This window comes from Mandrillus leucophaeus, unplaced genomic scaffold (assembly GCF_000951045.1).
Source record: "Mandrillus leucophaeus isolate KB7577 unplaced genomic scaffold, Mleu.le_1.0 Scaffold797, whole genome shotgun sequence".
Classification (NCBI taxonomy): Eukaryota; Metazoa; Chordata; class Mammalia; order Primates; family Cercopithecidae; genus Mandrillus; species Mandrillus leucophaeus.
Genome location: NW_012108663.1, coordinates 1,192,742 through 1,210,895, shown reverse-complemented (window position 1 = coordinate 1,210,895; position 18,154 = coordinate 1,192,742). Strand labels below are relative to the sequence as shown.

The 18,154-nt window shown below is 45.6% G+C and overlaps 1 pseudogene; it reads left to right on the top strand.

The window, feature by feature from the left end:
• The first annotated feature begins 16,207 nt into the window (after positions 1-16,207).
• On the top strand, positions 16,208-17,843 carry LOC105529974 (annotated as a pseudogene).
• The last annotated feature ends 311 nt before the right edge of the window (positions 17,844-18,154 follow it).

The following is an 18,154-nucleotide window of genomic DNA, read 5'->3' as shown; positions in this document are numbered from 1 at the left end:
ATCATTCTGGGAAACTCTACCCCCTCTTCAGTTAGGCTGGTGCTGAGGTGGGAGAATCTCCAACATAGGCCACGAGTCCAACAGGGCAAGGGGCTGTCCCCAACTGAGGAAGGGTCTGGCAATTCATAGGTGTCAGTGTTTGTTCAATGAACAGACACTAGGGCGAGGTGGTAGACACATATAAGGTGACCAAATACTGGCTTCTCCTTAGTGGTCCAATGTTTGCATTTCAAATGAGTCCCCTGAAGATGCAGTGCTTCAACCCCAAAGATGAAACTGTGTTGATGAAAATTCAGGGCATGCAACAGGCTCTGAGAGCTACTCTTTCAGAACGAGTAGAGCTTTAAGGACCACTTGAGTCACACTCCAGCCCCCAAGCTCACCCTCCCTACCCCAAGTTCCTTTATTCAACAAATATTTATTGAGCACTTATGATATGCCAGGTTCAATGCTGAGTGCCAGGATTTTGCCCTCAAAGAAGCCCATCCAAACCTTACCCTTGGCCTTTCTCTCTAGTTTCTTTCTTTTCTCGATTTCCCAACTCTGAGCATCAGAGGGAAGAAGAAAACAGATTCAGAGAAACAAGAGGTGCATCATCCAGGTGGAGGCTGACCAGGGCTAGGACACCCCAGCACCCTCCTGTGGACATGGGTGAGTCCCCAGGACTTTACCTCCCAGTTTGACCCCATGGGCAGGGCCCAGTGGAGTATAATAGAACCCTGACACTCCACATGCTGCATGAGGGCCACAGGAGGGCCACCTGGCTTGGAGGTTGGGCCATCTGAGCGTTTTAGCACATTGTTTCTATCAAATTAGGGAGCACTTCTGAATGGGAGGCTGGCCTGGCCCAGTGTGTCTGCCTCACTGTTGTGTGTGGGCTACAGCCTGTATGCCAACAATCCAAGAGCTCAGCCATTCCTACTGAAGCTATATAGAGTATCTTGCATAATATACAGCTGTTCAATTTCAAGTTCATAGCTCGACACTTAGAACCTAGGCCATTCTAAGAGATACCTGACAAAAGCCTCCATATACTTACTTTTCTCTTTCACTCCTTCTTTCTATATCCCTCTCTTTCTTAAGTTCTTTTTCTCCTTCTTTCTTTCCTACTCTTTCTTTTCCATCTCTCCATCTAGCATTCACTAAGAACTGACAGGCCCAGTCCTGGGCTCTGGGTCCAAAGCTGAATAAAATCCAGACTCTGCTTATAAGGAGCCCAAAATCTCACATAGAAGACAAATACTGAAATAGTTTCAATACACGGTGTTAACTAACAAGTCAGAGATAGGCACAGAGTGTGAGAGGAACACACACTTGAGTCCAGCCTGGAAAGTAAGGGATTGGTAGTGAGTGGGGGAAGCCAGGGTAGGCTTCCTGGAGGAGGCACAGTCTAAAAGTCCTGAAAGGGGCCGGAGATAGTGGTTCTTGTCTGTAATCCCAGCAGTTTGGGAGACTGAGGGAGGAGGATTGCTTGAGCTCAGGACTTTGAGAACAGCCTGGGCAACAGAGCAATACCCCGTCTCTACCAAAAAATACAAAAATCAGCCAGGCATGGTAGCATGTGCCTGTGGTCCCCACTACTAGGGACACTGAGGTGGAAGGATCAATTGAGTCTGGAGTTCAAGGCTGCAGTGAGCTATGATCACACCATAGCCCTCCAACCTGGGCAACAGAGTTAGACTATGTCTCAAAAAATAAAAATAAGTTTAAAAAAAAAAAAGTATCGAAAGGTCAGTAGTAATGAACCAGGCAGTGGGGAGAAGCAGGGCAGGCATTCCTGTTGAAGGGACTGCATGAGGGAAGATGAAGAACTGGAGGTATATGGCGGTACCAGGTCCTAAAGGGTTGCATATGGCATATCAAGTCAGTGTTTCCCAAACAGGGTCTTGCTGAAGGCTAATGTTCTAGGAGAAAGAGAAGATGCAGGAGGGTCTGGTGTTAAAGACCTGGGGCAACAGGTTTACGATCGACCTCCTTCTTGGCGAACCCCAGTGCACATTAGCATAGTAAAGATGCTAATATGTCCTGAAATCAAGACACCTGTTTTACTTTGTTGAGCCCAGCACTACCCTAACTTATTCGCCCTGCGAACTCTTTGTCACCAGATCCCAGTGATCATCCCAGGCCACATAGTTTGAGAAATGTTGCTATAAACACTAGGGACCCAGCAGAAGGATTTAGGCAGGGACTGACGCAGTCGGGACTGTTTCGCATGCTGTGTGGGTTGTGGACTGGAGAGGGAGAGAGAAACAGCAGGGAGATGGGGAAAGAGATTACTGCCATTGTCCAGGCAGGAGAAATGAGAGTCCTGCCCATAGCAAGGGTGCCGCAAGGATGGGTGGCATGGCATTGGAGCCTGTCTCATCTTTGAATTGGGCTCAGTCAATGCACCCTGAAGCCTGCCCATATTCCAGAACTGAGCCCCCTTTGTCAGGCCAGTTTCACCCTAGGTTGGTCCCTGCACTCTCCCAGCCCAGATCTGTTCCAGCTTCCCAGTCCCTGCTTCTCCAACCTGACCATGATGCCAGTACTGGCACCTGAGGAGGTTGGGTTTCTGCCCTCTCTCCACCCTGAAATCTGGAAAGGCTGGGGTTCCACGAAGCCCACAGTCCTCAATTCATTTCTCACTAACGGATGTGCAGCCTGGGCAGACCTGCTCCCAGGCTTCCTTCTCTTTTATGAAACATTTTATGACTTCTCACTAGAGAGACTTCATTAGAAAGGCTAGCTAGACTGATGGAAGCAGTGAAATGGAATAGGGAGAAGTCTGGGCTAGAGGAAGGTGCAAATAGCAGCTCTTCTCCCATGGATCAGCCTCATTTCCTCATCTGGGTAAAGTGTGGGGTCAAGGTCACAGGTGGAACCCCCCCCTGCCAAGCCATTTCTGTGGGCAATGCTGGTGGGCACCTTTCCTCACATAGGCACATGCAATGTAGACTGAACAAAGGCCGCAGGCCTACAGAGACCTGGGCTGGCCAAAATGCTCATAAAAGGGAGCATGTAGCTAGTGGCCCTCGTATATTCACTTAGAGGCATGCTCACACACACAGGTACATGACATTTTGATCTGGCAACTTTGATGCATCCATTTGGACACCAGGAACATTTTGTTCTGATTGCTTTAATGAGGTGGTTTTGACACGAAGAGATTTTTATAGGCCTAAAATTAAACCATTAAACTTTCAGCTTTGAAAAAATAAGTATTACTATCTAGGGCTATTTGAAAAGGACAGCTTCACTTCCCCACTTAACCTCACTCTATTGGTGACCCTGGATGTGATGGAGATTGATGGAGGAGTTTAGGAGTGAGGGGGGATGTTCAGGGCTGTCACAGGAGCCCATCATCTGATAATAAGAACACGATGATTTTACACTGGAGCACAGTCATGTGGGCATAGTTTGTGCAATGACTCCAGCAGAATGGTCCTAAAAATGTTCTCAGTGTTGTGCATGGAGACCCGGGGCACAAAGGCATGTATCCAGACCATGGCACAAAGACACACAGGTGCACGTGTACAGCCGTGCAGGAGTCTCTAGCATACATCCCTTCCCTGTCTCATTTAGTGGCTGTGTAACCCTGGCTGTTGGGGTACCCTGGTGACCCAGCCTCTGCTGGAATCTGGCTGTGTAGTAGGCCCACAGATCACAGAGCAAGGGCAAAGGCCTCCTGGCATTTACAGCCCTGCAAAATTCAGGATGAAGTTGCGCGCATAGATTCAATCCTGTAATCCCAACGCTTTGGGAGGCTGAAATGGGAGGATCATTTGAGCCCAGGAGTTCAAGACCAGCCTAGGCAACATAGCAAGACCTTGTTTCTACAAAACGATAAATAAATAAAAATTAGCCGGGCACAGTGGCACACACATGTGATCCCAGCTACTTGGGAGGCTGAGGTGGGAGGATCACTTAAGCCCAGAAGATCACTTGAGACCAGGAGGTTGAGGCTGCAGTGAGCCGTGATCCTGCCACTGCATTCCAGCCAGGGTGACACCCTATCTCAAAAACAAACAAACAAACAAACAAAAAGAGATGGGATGAACTACTTGTCTGGGAGTTGGGGGTACTGATCTTGCAAGAGATTCCTAGAGTTGGGCGCGAAAGAGTGCTGGAGACCTGGGCCTGCGCCCAGCCACTGACCACCCAGGGCTGAGTCAAATGTGGCAGTCAGCCCCACAGGCAGGGGCAACCGGGCGTATGTGGGGCTAGATGGTAGGCTGGCACTGTCCTCTGCATGGCCCTGGGAGTGTCTTTGTCTTCAGGAACTTGCCATGTAATGGAAGAAGGCAGCTTGACTGGGACAGGAAGGGATGGAGCCTGGTCCTCCAGCTCCGTTCTGTGGTCAGCCTACCCTGAAGATGCCATCTGCTGGCAGCTGTAGAGGAGAAGGAGATGGGAGGGCAGTGGTCTCCAGGCTGAAATGAAGTGTTGGCCCAGACAGCTCCCCAGGCTGGGCCTTCTTAACCGACCCCTTTGAGAGGGGATGGGGCTAGGGGTGCACATTCCTCCCTCATTCAGACCAGGCCCTGCCAGTTTATGTGGAGAGGGGACTTCTTGCCAGAGCTCAAAAGTCTTTGCACAAGACCCTTCCACAGCTCCTCTCGTTTTTCCTGGGTCATGGGCTCCCACAAGCCAGGCTGGCTCTGCAGCTGGAGGAGATTGGCCTGGCACAGGGCACTGTCTCTCATTTACACTCCATTTCCCCCAACACACACACACACACACACACACACACACCCCACTGATTCAACTAGAACCTTCTTCTGTTCTCAAGGGAGTGTGTCACTACCCCCGGCCTCCCATGCCTGTGGGAACTCTGCGGAGGGGAGGCTGACCACTGTGCTTCTCAGTCTTCTTTTCTCAGAGGCTTTGATAGCTTTTTCTACCCAGCCGTCTGCCACTTCCCAGGAGCTTCTGCAGGGTCCGAGTACTCTCAGAACTGTCACGTTGCCTGAGACCCAAGGGACCTTTCTGAGGCTCTGGGCAGAGCAGCCAAGAGGATCTCCCCAGTGCTGCTGCTAGGGTGGGAGAGACGTAACCCTAAGAGGTTGCAGGAGAGCACAGACCCTAAGGTCAGAGAGGAAGGCTCCCAGATTCTGCCCCCCGGCTGCCAATGACCAGTAAGCCACCTCTAGGGGCCATTTAGTGTCTCCTCCGATGGTTGGGCTCAAAAAAAACCCAAACCTTCTGTCTCCAGGCAGATGAGCTTGTGTCATTTGTCTTTCACAACTCTGTCAGGATGTTCTTCCTGATGTGTTATCCAGATTGCTCATGTTATCAATTGAACATTTAGGAAATATTCCTCAGCACTGGATCTGCCTTCACCCATACTCCAGTGCAAACTAGTCTAGCTCTTCTTGGGAAGCTCTGCTTCCCGAGGGGAGATGGTATTTCAGGCTGCTAGGTAAACACAGAACTAAAAGTGAATATCTCTACGGAGCTCCCTAGATGGCACTGAGAATGGATTTAAAGTAAGATGCAGCAAGGGAGAAAAATAATAATGATTACAATGACACCAGGTTGTATCATCTAGTAGATATGGGTTCAGCCTCTAGAGGTCAGCTCTTTGGGTTTGAATCCTGTCTCTGTCACTTAGTGCATGATTTGTGGCAAATTATCTAACCTCTCATGCCTCGATTTCCTCATCTGTAAAATGGGGATGTCAATAATACCATTCACATCATAAGGAAATTGTGAGGATTAAATGAGTTAATATGTAGTTAACAATTAGAACACTGCCTGGTACATAGTGAGAGCTTTCTGTGTGTGTGTGTGTGTGTGTGTGTGTGTGTGTGTTGGTTTTATCGTGGTCTTTTTTTTTCAGGCTGGATCTAAGCTCTATTGACCAGGCTGGAGTGCAGTGGTGTCATCATAATTCCTTGTAGCCTTGAGCTCGTGGGCTCAAGCCATCTTTCCACCTCAGCCTCCCAAGTTGCTAGGACTACAAGTAGGCCACTATGCTTGGCTAAGTTTTTTAAAAACTTTTTTGTAGAGACAAGGTCTTGCTCTCTGGCTCAGGTTGGTCTTGAACCTCTGACCTCAAGTGATCCTCCTTGCCTCGGCGTCCCAAAGTGCTGGGACTATAGGCATGAGCCACTGCACCTGGCCCATTTTCTGTGTTTAACAAATAAAAAAGAATAGCTATTTTATATCAAATATTTACTAGACCCCTGGTGCTTTGCATATATTATTTCATTTAATACAACTGCCCTCTGAGGTTGGTACTATACTTATCCCTATTTTATAGACAATGGAGCTGAGGCCTAGAGAGGTTCAAGAATTTGTCCAAGATCACTCATGTATGAACTGGCAGAACAGGGTTTCAGGTGCAGGCAGTCTGGCCGCAGAGCCCCAATATTTAATCTTTAGGTCATGCTGCCATGTGAGATGGCTGTGCAAATCTCAAGGGCCATTTCCTCTCTCTGTCTTGGCACCAAGGTCAAAGTTGGCCCTTCAAAGGCTGCCTCAGGTCTTAGGAATAAAATCTCACATTCACCTGCCCCTGCCCCTGTGTTGCATTGTCTGTCACTATACTCCCTTACATTATTTGTTCCAGCCAGATTTGACTTCTTGCAGTTCCTGGAATGTTTCATGATGTCATTGTCTTCCTAGACTCTGAATACGCAGGTCCCTCTGCCTGGAATGTCTTTTCCTTTCCTTTTTGGTTGGTTAGCTCTTATCCTCCTTCAGATCTCAAGGCAGACCTCAATTCCTCCAGGAAACTTTCCTTGATCTTCCTCCCCAGTCTCAGTCTATAGTCGGTGCCCCTGTGCTTTCCTCACATAGCACTGACATCACTGCATTTTCATCACTGATTTTTGTGGCTGTCTTCTCAACTGACTATGTATCATTGGGAGGTAGGAACCACAATTTCTTCCTCCCAGAGTTTCCAGCATTTAGCCAGGGCCTGGTCCCAGAGGGGTTCAGCCCATGCTTGTTGAGTGAATGACTGGGAATATCAGCTAAGCAGGGCAGAAATGTGGCCCTGGAAAAAGGGGTGCATGCAACCATCCCACCTGGGCCACCCACTGAGGGCAGGAGAGAACATTAGGGAAGACTTTGGCACCCTGGCATTGGGAAGGCCATCAGAAACCAGAAGCAGAAAAGAGCTTGTGCTGTGAAAGGAGAGAAGGATGAAGATTGGGGAAAGAGGTGGCAGGGAAGAGAGGGACAAAGGAGAGAAAGAAAGGAAAGAAACGCAAGGACATCTCTCTCTGCTACTGAATACATACACTGCGGGTATGAGTGGTGGGATTATTGAGTTGCATTCAATCTGGGAAAGAAGAGAAAAGGGGAGAGAGATAGAGGGGAAGAGAAGGAGAAGAACAGAGTGTTAGAAATACCTTCAAGGCTCATGGGAGCCAGATCTTGCTGAATGTTAAACAGCCTGTTTAACATTCTCTTTAATAAGAAATAGCCAGATAAGAAATCTTGGCAAATAGAAGCTAAGAACAACCTTGCACAAAGGACTATCAACAAATAGGCTGCCTGAAATATTCTGCATTCACAGGTTTGCAAGTCAAAAGACTGAACTGCCTGGCTTTTTCTGAATAGCAGGGCTGAGCAAATGTGCTTTCTGAAGAGGGGGAGAGAGAGGGAGAGAGAGAGGGAGAGAGAGGGAGGGGGAGGGAGAGAGAGAGAGAGAGAGAGAGAGAGAGAGGAGAGAGAGAGAGAGAGAGATTTGGAAAACAGGATCAGAGCTGCTTGCTTGCCAAACCCAAAGCTAAACAATCTTCTGGCAGCTGAAGCTTAAAGAGATCTGGGCCCAAGTCCCTGGGAGATGGTTCTATGAAAGGCATCTTGGAATCTACTGTGGAAATGGCTCTGCCCTTTCTGTGATTCAATGTCTCTTAGGTTCCTAGAATGGTCAAATTCTTCTTGACCACCCTCTACTATATCCACAAGACAACCCCTGAGTGGGGAATGTCCCAGCCCAAGGCCACTCACTGAGATAGTAATAGAGGAAGAGCCAGGTTCCAGCATCTGGCTTCAAGGCTCCAAGGCTTCTTTTGTTCTACTAGGAAAAAACAATTTCTCCCTTGATTAAAAGGTGAGTATGGAGAGGTGGAAACTTTCCTTTATTATGAGTCTACCGTTATCTTACAGCTGGCTGCATTGACAACCCAGCAAGATTTCAGGGCAGGTATTGTTATTTCTTTCTTTATGGATGGACCAACCTACTGAAGCTAGTGATGTACAGTAAATGACTTGCCCAGACCTCAGAAGGGTGGCAGAGCCAGGATCTGAATCCAAGTCTCCTGATTCTAAATCCTGAGACTGCCAAGGTGGAAGGAACTCTATGTCTTGGAAGAAATAAGTGTCCTCGAAGTGTATTACTCAGGATTCTTCAGAAAAACTGAACCAACAGGATGTACATACATACAGAAAGAGATTTATTATAAGGAATTGGTTCATATGATTATGGAGGCTGAGAAGTCTCAAGATCTGCAGTTGGCAAGCTGGAGGCCCAGGAGAGCTCATACGTAGTTCTAGTCCAAGTACAAAGGCCTGAGAAATAGAAGAGCCCATGGTGTAAGCTCCAGTTTAAAAGCCAACAGACTTGAGCCCTGAGAAGAGCTGAGTTTTCAGTTCAAGTCCCAAAGCAGAATAAAATTGTCACCACTCAAGCCTGGCTGCTGTTACTGCAGAAGGATCAGCATTTTGTTGGCTCATTAGCCTAAAATGTGTCGCATGCCCACTCTGAAGTCAGTCACAGGCCAGGGGTTGTTCTAAGCCTACTCCTCTGCAGTAGGCTTAGAACAATCAGAACCTACCTTTGAAGCACATGACCACGCAGAGGAGGGTGGGTACCTCAACAAAATTGGGGTTCCAATAGGAAAGTGAAAGTCATGAAGTGAGGGATTCCCTAGTTTTCCTACTGTAAATTGAATATAAGCCAGTTGATTAACTAAAGGACACTATTTGCACTTCGTGCTGGTATTGGTTATCAAGCTAAGCTCTGAACGTATAGAAAATGTGTTCTTGTGCAGCAGAGACTAGATCTGAGCAGATGGCTACTCAGGTGGCATGCCTCATGTAGAGATGGGCAGCTGTGATCTCTCATGATTTTATTAAAGGTGAAATTCACATAACATACAATTAACCATTTTCAAGTGTATAATTGAGTGGCATTTAGTGCATTTACAATGTTGTACAACCACCACCTTTCTCCAGTTTCAAAATTTTTCCACACCCCAGAAGAACACCCTATGTCCATTAAGCAGTCACTCCCCATTCCCTTCTCCCCCAATTCCCTGGAAGCCACTAATCTGTTTTCTGTCCCTAGAATTTGCCTATTCTGAATATTTTGTATAAACAGAATCATATAATATATGGCTCTTTGTGTTTGGTTACTTTCACTTAATATTTTTGAGGTTCATCCAGGTTATAGTGTGTATCAGTACTTCATGCCCCTTTTATGATTCAATAATATTTCACTGTATGGTTATACCACTAGTTTATTCATTCATCCATTGATAGACATTTGAGTTGTTTCCACCTTTTGTTTATTGTGAATGGTGCTGCTATGAACAAGTACTTGTTTGAGTACCTGTTTTAATTCTGTATTGCACATACCTAGGAATGAAATTGCTGGCTCATATGGTAATTCTATGTTTAACTTTTTTTTTTTTGAGACAGAGTCTCACTCTGTCACCCAAGCTGGAGTGCATCGGCACGATCTCGGCTCACTGCAACCTCTACCTCCCAGGTTCAAGCGATTCTCCTGCCACAGCCTCCTGAGTAGCTGGGATTAAAGGCACCGGCCACCATTCCTGGATAATTTTTGTATTTTTAATAGCGATGGAGTTTCACCATGTTGGCCAGGCTGGTCTCAAACTCCTGACCTCAAGTGATCTGCCCACCTTGGCCTCCCAAAGTGCTGGGTTTACAGGTGTGAGCCACCTCACTTGGCTTTGTTTAACTTTTTGAGGTCCCACCAAAGTGTTTTCCACAGTGGCTATACCATTTTACATTCCCACAAGCCACGTACAAGCATTCCTGTTTCTCCACATCCTTGTCAACACTTGTTATTTTCCTTTTTTATTATTATAGCCATTCTAGCGGGTGTGGAGTTGTATCTCTCATTGTGGCTTTGAGTTGCATTTCCTTAATGATCTATTATGTTGAACACCTTTTCATGTGCTTATTGGGTATTTGTATAGCTTCTTTAGAGAAATGTCTATTGAAGTCCTTTGTTTAGTTTTGAATTGGTTTGACTTTTTGTTGTTGAATTATAAAAGTTCTTTATATATGTTCTGGATGCTAAATCTTTATCAAATATATGACTCACAAATATTTTCTCATTCTGTAGGTTGTCTGTTTACTTACACAATGGTGCGCTTTGATGTACAAAAGTTAATTTGGATGAAGGGCAATTTATATATTTTTCTTTTTAAGATGGAGTCTCACTCTGTCAGCCAGGCTGGAGTGCAGTGGTGTGATCTTGGCTCACTGCAACCTCCACCTTCCAAGTTCAAGTGATTCTCCTGCCTCAGCCTCCTGAGTAGCTGGGATTACAGGAGCGCGCCACCATGCCTGGCTGATTTTTGTATTTTTAGTAGAGACGGAAATTCTCTTTGTTGGTCAGCCTGATCTCGAACTCCTGACCTTGTGATCTGCCTGCTTCAGCCTCCCAAAGTGCTGGGATTACAGGCGTGAGCCACTGCGCCTGGCCTATAGTTTTCTTTTGTTGCTCGTGCTTTCTTGTGCCAAATCTAAGAATTGTTTGCCAAATCTGAGCTCATGAAGATATGCCCCTATGTGTTCGCCTAATAGTTTTAGCTCTTTTTTTTTTTTTTAAATTGAAATAGAGTCTTGCTCTGTCACCCAGGCTGGAATGCAGTGGTGCAATTTCAGCTCACTACAGCCTGGACCTCCTGGGCTCATCCTCCTGAGTAGCTGGGACTACAGGTGCGTGCCACCATGCCCGGTAATGTTTCTGGGTTTTTTTGTTTTGTTTTGTTTTGGTTTTGGTTTTTTTTTTTTTTTTTTTGTAGAGATGGGGCCTCACTATGTTGCTCAGGCTGGCCTCAAACTGCTGGCCTCAAACTGCTGGCCTCAAGTGATCCTCCTGCCTTGGCCTTCCAAAATGTTGGGATTATAGGTGTGAGCCACCAAGTAATATAGATCTTATATTTGGGCTGTTGAACCATTTTGAGTTAATATTTGCATCTGCAGTGAAGTAGAAGGCAAAGTTTTTTTTGCATGTGGTTATCCAGTTTTCCTGGCATCATTTGTTGAAGAGTTTCCTATGATTTGTTTTGATGGTTTAGAGACTCATTGATCTTGGTCTGATTTTCTGTGCTGCTCACGTTTTAGCTGTGTGATCTCAGATAAAGCCCTTTACCTCTTTGAGTTGCAGTTGCCTCATCTACAAGATGGAGACAATAACAATATATCTGGAAGAGTTGTTGTGAGGATTCTGGGAGGCTAGCTAGACATGAAAGGGTTGTCTTCTCTCTTTTCCGTTAGCCACAAATAGTAACTCCTCTTAGCTTATGCAAAGCCCAAAAACAAACGTAAGGGAACATTATCATAATCATTATTTTTTATATTCTGTCTATGTCTCACTCCTTCCTGGAGTTAGCGAGGCAAATTAGATGCATTGATCTAAAAGGCCACCTGCTCCCCGCGCCCCCGCCCCCGCTGCCCCCGCCATGTTGGAGGAATTATTAACAATGGAGATAATTAATTGCATCCTGATAAAGATAAGCCCTTACGATTGGTCTAAGAACCTTAGAAACGCTGGTCTTCAAGGAAACCCTGCTTCTCTAATACTCCCTGGTCCCAAAGCCCCCAAATTCTCCATCTTTCAGGACACACAAATGGCCCATTGGCCCACACAGAGCAACGAGCTCTTGCTTTCTTTCCTGTTTTCTCTCCCTACTCTTTTCTTATTTTCTTTGGTCTAAGTAACGTTTGAGTGTTTCTCTTGGACTTTTGTAAAGTACTTTGCTACGACTTATCTCAAGTGTTTCTCATAATAAGCTTTGGAGCTCTATATGGCAATTCCCCTCCCTTCAACCACACACAATCTAACTGCTCAAGACTCCATGGTTCTGGAAAAGGGAAGTGACCTACCCAAGCTCACAGTGCTAGCAAGTAGGGGGATAAGACTGAGGACCTCTTGACTCCAAGCCTAGTGTTCTCTACACTTCAACAAGAGGCCAGATCCTCTCCCTACCCCGTCCTCTCCTGCCCACTCATAGGCTTAGCAGCCATAGTCCCTATGCCATGGAATTTAGGGCTGAAAGGGGGTTTGTTCACAGACCATCTAGGGTAGTGACTCCCAACTCTGCCTATGCATTGGACTCACCTGGAAAACTTTAGGTCTGGGTCCCACCTCCAGAGACTCTGATGTCATTGGTCTGGGCTGTGGCCTGGGTTTCTAGGGATTTCAAAGCTCCACAGGTAATTCTAATATGCAGCCAGGGTTGTGGACTTTTGATCCAGCATTTCCCAAGCATTGCTGATGATACAGATCCCCTGAGATACTTGTTAAACATACCTGCTTCTGGGTTCCATTTCAGAAGCTCCAGGGACAGGCCTGGGATGCTGTGCATTTCACAGCACCCTCAGAGATGTTTGAGAATCAAAGGAATTTCTAATCTGCATCTTCTGTCAATTTCACAATAGCCCTGGGAGGGAACAGGGAACAGGTTACCAGCTCCACTTGACAACTGAGGCTCTGGAAGCTTAGCAATTTGTTCACAGATGCCCAGTGAATACTGTAACCAGAGTCAGAACTTGACTGCAACACATCACAGGAGGGGCATCTCCACGCACCCTGAATTCTTATGGAGTTCAGCCTGGGGTGCTTCAGGACAAGTTTGATTTTTTCCCTAACTCTTGCCTTGCTTCAGTCTCTAGTACAGCAAAGTTTCTCCCAGAGAAACACTAGTCTTCAAGGAAATCCTGGTTCTCTAATACCCTCACCAAATTCCCCCTTCTTCAGGACATACAAATGGCCTATTGGTCCACACAGTAGTGAACTCTTTCTTTCCTCTTTTCTCTTCCTCCCTCTTTCTTTCCTTTCTTTCTTCTCCTTCCCTCCTTCTCTTCCCTCCTTCCTTTTTTCTTCCCACCCGTCCAGGCCATCTAAGTAGACTGGAAATGGAGAAGTAGAGGTTTGGGGTGAGGGAGGCCCGATCTGGTGAAAATGATGCTCAGTTTCAAGAAGCCTGAATTCTAGGCCTCAGACAGACATGGCCCAAGCTCCTGTTCTGTCACTGACTGTGCGAGACTGAGGCAAGTCTCTTCTCTCTTCTGAGCCTCAGTTTTCTTTCATCTGTAACATGAAAACATTGGAACACATCTGTGGTTTCTATACCTAAATAATAATGATAATAATAATAATCCTACGTTAAACTGAAACCTTACAGAAAAAAATATCTGAAACAAAAAGCAGACCAGCTTAGGGTGGGGTGTCAGCTCAACCAGCCTGCCCCTCAACAGCTGCCTCTGAAGTATATCCTTCTAACCCTGGAGCTCCACATATTCATTTACTCAAAAAATTTTTGAAAGACTTCTATGGCTAGCCTTCAAGTTGATGCTTGGCAGTTCTCTGTGGCAGAGGATATTAAAGGGATGTGTTATAGCTTCAGTCACTGGGACTTGTACCTCTGGTTCTGTGTCTCTGATGTCCCCCTATAGGGCCACACCCCAGTACCCACACAGCACCTTGAGCCTGGCCCCTTTCTCTTCCCTCATCCTCGTCCCTGATTCCCAACCCACCTCCACACCCAATTTCTTGCTTATCTGCCCAATACTGTCTTTTCCAAGACAGGAAGGAAAAAGCTAGATTGTGGGAGGGGGCAAACCCCTATCTCAACCCTATTCTCCTGTGTTTTGGCTCAAGTCATGGGCGGGAGGGTTTCAGTTGCTAAAAAAGGGGGAGAGGACAGTGTCCCCCAGGCCTGAGGCTTCATCTACACTTGTTTGTTGAAGCTTTAAGTATCTGCCTGTTGCCCAATAAACTTCCCAGCATGGAATCCAGGGCAAACTGCTCTGTGAGGGGCCCCTAGTCATAGCTCCTCCACCCACAGCATGCACCACACACACATACAAACACACACGGCTTGTTCAGAGGCTCATGGCTGGGAGTAAGAGGAGTGGGAGAAGGAGGAGGAGGAAGAGGAAGAAGAGGAAAAGGGAGTGACCCAGCTGCTGTGAACTCTACTCCTAAGTCCAGTCAGAAAGAGGCCTGTCCCTGGCCCTTCTGAGGTGGAGCCCAAAAACCGGTAGGTTTAACAAGTGTCCCAGGGAATTGGCATTATTAGTGATGTTTGGGAAACACTGGATCAGAGGCCCTTGGCCTTGGCTGCACATTAGAATTTCCTGAGGAACTTTGAAATCCCCAGATGTCCAAGCCGCAGCCCAGATCCCTCAGACACCAGAGTTTCAGGGGGTGGGACCCAGGCATCACAGTACTTTTAAAGTTTTCCAGCTGATTCCAATCGATAGGCAGAGTTGAGGGTCACTACCATAGATGGTCTGTGAACAAACCTCTTTCCAGTCCTAAATTTCCATGGCATAAAGACTATGACTGTCAAGGCAGCAGGTAGGCAGGGAGAGGACAATGGGGGGTGAGAGGAGCCCACCTCTTAGGGAAGGTGGCATGGAAGTAGAGAAAGCATGAAAGTGTTTGGTCACCTGCCAAGAGGATGGAGAAGGAGAAGTCCCATATCCAGCTGGAAGGCCAAGAGCTACAGGAGCCAATGACCTGGATAAGGTCCCCATGGGAACTAAAGGCTGGTGTAGAAGCCTCATGGTCCTTGGCTCTGGGCTCCTTCCCTTGGAGCTCTCAACCCTTCATGGAAGTCGCACTCTGACAGTAATTCCCATTCCACTTCTCAAGCAGACAGGGATACGACAGAGGGAGGAGGCCTGCTGAGGTTAACCTCTTCCTAAACACCACATGTACTAATTCCACTACCAAAAGCATCCATAGCTTCCCTTCACCTTCAAAACAAAGCCCGTACTTTTCAGACTGGAATGACAGGCCCTTTGCCATCTGGTTTCTGCCCATCTTTCCAGCCTCTTCTGTCACCATCTCTCCCTCCCCACTGTTGGCAGAGCTCATGGTGTGTTCTGCCTGGGATGCCCTTCTACCCCGGGCACTGCCTGGAAAGCACTTACTCTTCTTTTGAGACCAGGACAAACGTCACCTCCTCTGGGCAGCTTTCTCTGATGCCCACCTCCCTTACTTCAGGTAGAGCTGATTAGGCACTTCTTCCTGGCTGCTTCCCCAATCTCACCTTCAGCACTCCATGCATCAGTGTCTTGTCAAGCCATATGGGACCCCCAAGACAAAAGGAAAAGTCAGTAATACCCATCCTGCCTTTATGTACAATTCTGATATATAGTTTATTATGGATTTTCTACATTTATTCTGATGTTTTAATAGTGCATTAAAATATTCTTTACCTTAATTACTGAGGTTTTTGGTGCCCCCTTAAATTTTTGCCCAAGGAAAAGGCCTCACCCTAGTCTAGGCCATGTAATATTCTGTCTCCCTTAGCACCATGGCTGCCTCCTTCACTCACTTCATTCATGTTTCAGCTCAAACATCACTGCAACTGAGAAACAGACTCACAGGTCGGCTAACTACAGCAAAGGCTGTTGCTGTGATTTAGTATAGAAAAGGGCGATCTTTTCAGTAAGTGGTAGGAGCAATTGGCTGCCTGCATGGGAAAAACAATGACCCTTATCTTCTGCCTTGCATCACATACAAACATTAATTTCAGTTGGATCATAGACCTAAATATGAAAGGTAAAACACCTTTTAGGAAATAAAAAGCCAGGAGGATGCATTCATGACCTTCAGGTGGGCAAAGATTTTTTAAACAGGATGTAAAAGCACTAACCATAAAGGAAAGGATTGATAAATTAGAGTCTACTAAATTTAAGAACTTCTCTTTATCAAAATGAATTAAGAGAATAAAAAGGTAACTGCACTCGGCAAAAATATTTGAAATATAGATAATCCAAAAAAGAGCACTGCCTGCCTGTCTGGGTTGCGGAAGTGATGGCTGCCAACTGAGCTTGCTGCTTTCTTGTTACTGCTTGGGCTTCCTGGCTACCTACCCAATGGTGAGGGCGGCCCGGCTGTGTATGGTCACTCGGATAGCCCCTGTCTCCCACCACGAATCTCTGGCCCCTAGCAGCATGGAGCAGATAGCGGCGGCAGCAGAAGCAGGCAAGGAGGGAGATGGTGGGAGGGCTGTAGGCCCGTGTGGTGGGCTGTAGCATGGGGTATACAAAACTAGGATATGCCAGAAATATAGAACCACAGTTGATCATCCTTTCCTGTATCACTACTAAGGAGTCAGCAAAAGTGGCTGATCAATCTCAAAGGAGGGTGATGAAAGGTGTTGATGACCAAGACTTCTTCATTGGTGATGAAGCAGTCGAAAAAACCTACATATGCAACAAAGTGGTCAATCCACCATGGTGTAGTTGAAGTTGGACTTGACGAAAAGATTTATGGAGGAAGTGATCCTAAATATTTAAGGGCAGAAACTGAAGACCATTGTTTTATTTTTTCTGAATCTCGACTTAATACTCCAGAAAACAGGGAATATACTGCTGAAGTAATATTTGAGTCCTTCAATGTTCCAGGCTTGTACATTGCTGTGCATGCTGTTCTTGCTTTAGCTGCATCTTGGACCTCCAGACAAGTAGGAGGACAGACATTTACTGCTACAGTAATAGACAGTGGAGATGGTGTCACTCATGTCATTGCTATGGCCGAAGGGTATTTGATTGGCAACTGTATTAAACACATTCCAGTCCCAGGACGAGATGTAACACATTTTATTCCCCAACTGCTGAGAGGCTGAGAAGTAGAAATCCCTCGAAAACAATCCCTGGAAACTGCTAAGACAATAAAGGATCCCTATAGTTATGTCTGCCCAGATTTAGTAAAAGAATTTAACAAGTATGATGCTGATAGGTCAAAATGGATTAAGCAGTATACCAGAATCAATGCTATCTCAAAGAAAGAATTTTCCATTGGTGTTTTTTCTGAGAGATTTTTGGGGTTTGAAATCTTCTATTCATCCAAAGTTTGCCAATCCAGACTTTACATAACCTATCTCAGAAGTTGTAGATGAAGTAATTCAGAATTGTCCTATTGATGTCAGATGGCCTGTCTATAAGAATATGGTCCTCTCTGTAGGTTCAACCATATTCAGCGACTTTGGATATCACTTGCAAAGAGATTTGAAAAGAACCGTATGTAGTTGCCTGGCTTAAATTAAGTAAGGAATTGAGTGGCAGTAGATTGAAGCCAAAATCTATTGATGTACAAGTCATTACACACCATATGCAGCCATATGCAGTTTGGTTTGGAGGATCAATGCTGACTTCCACGCCAGAGTTCTACCAAGTATGCCACACTAAAAATGATTATGAAGAAATTGGACCTAGCATTTGCTGTCACAATCCGGTGTTTGGAGTCATGTCATAAAAATGACTTCATAGTTATTGGGGTTAGGGAGGTGGAGAAAAGATAACCTTTCTCATTACGTTTTGTCTGGATGGCTGGTTTTGAGGTTTTAAACATGACTTGAAATAGTAAGACAAAACATGATTATACAGGAATATTTTAATAAGTGTATCAACATGCAAATGTAGAAGAGAATGAAAGTGATTCTATTTTTTTTAGATTGAATATTTGAATCTTATGTGCAACAAAAGAAGTGGGTTTTAGTTCTTTCTATGCCCTGGTATTTTGTATGTTAATGAATTATCCAAGATTTGATGGGATTTATCAGTATGTATTATCAGTGTGTAGATAGCTCTATAATGATTTAACTGTACACTTCTAAGTGTGCAATGCAAGAGCTTGTTTATATTTCATACTTTTTATACTTTGAGGATAAAAAGTCAAAGAAAAATTGTGTTTGAGAGAAAAATCATGAACAAGTAAAGGATAAATTTAAAAAATAGCCCCATGAGACTTGACATACACACTAATGGGATTCCAGTTATGGTGGAGTCCTTCCATACCCCTCCACTCCTTCTCCCCAAAAAGTTTTCTTTGCAAGTCCTTTTGAAACTAAGAGCTAATATCTTGGATTAACTGATGCCTGCTGCTGCTTTCTGATTACTCACATTCTGTTTCTTACTTTTAAAAAAACAGTAAAGACAAGAG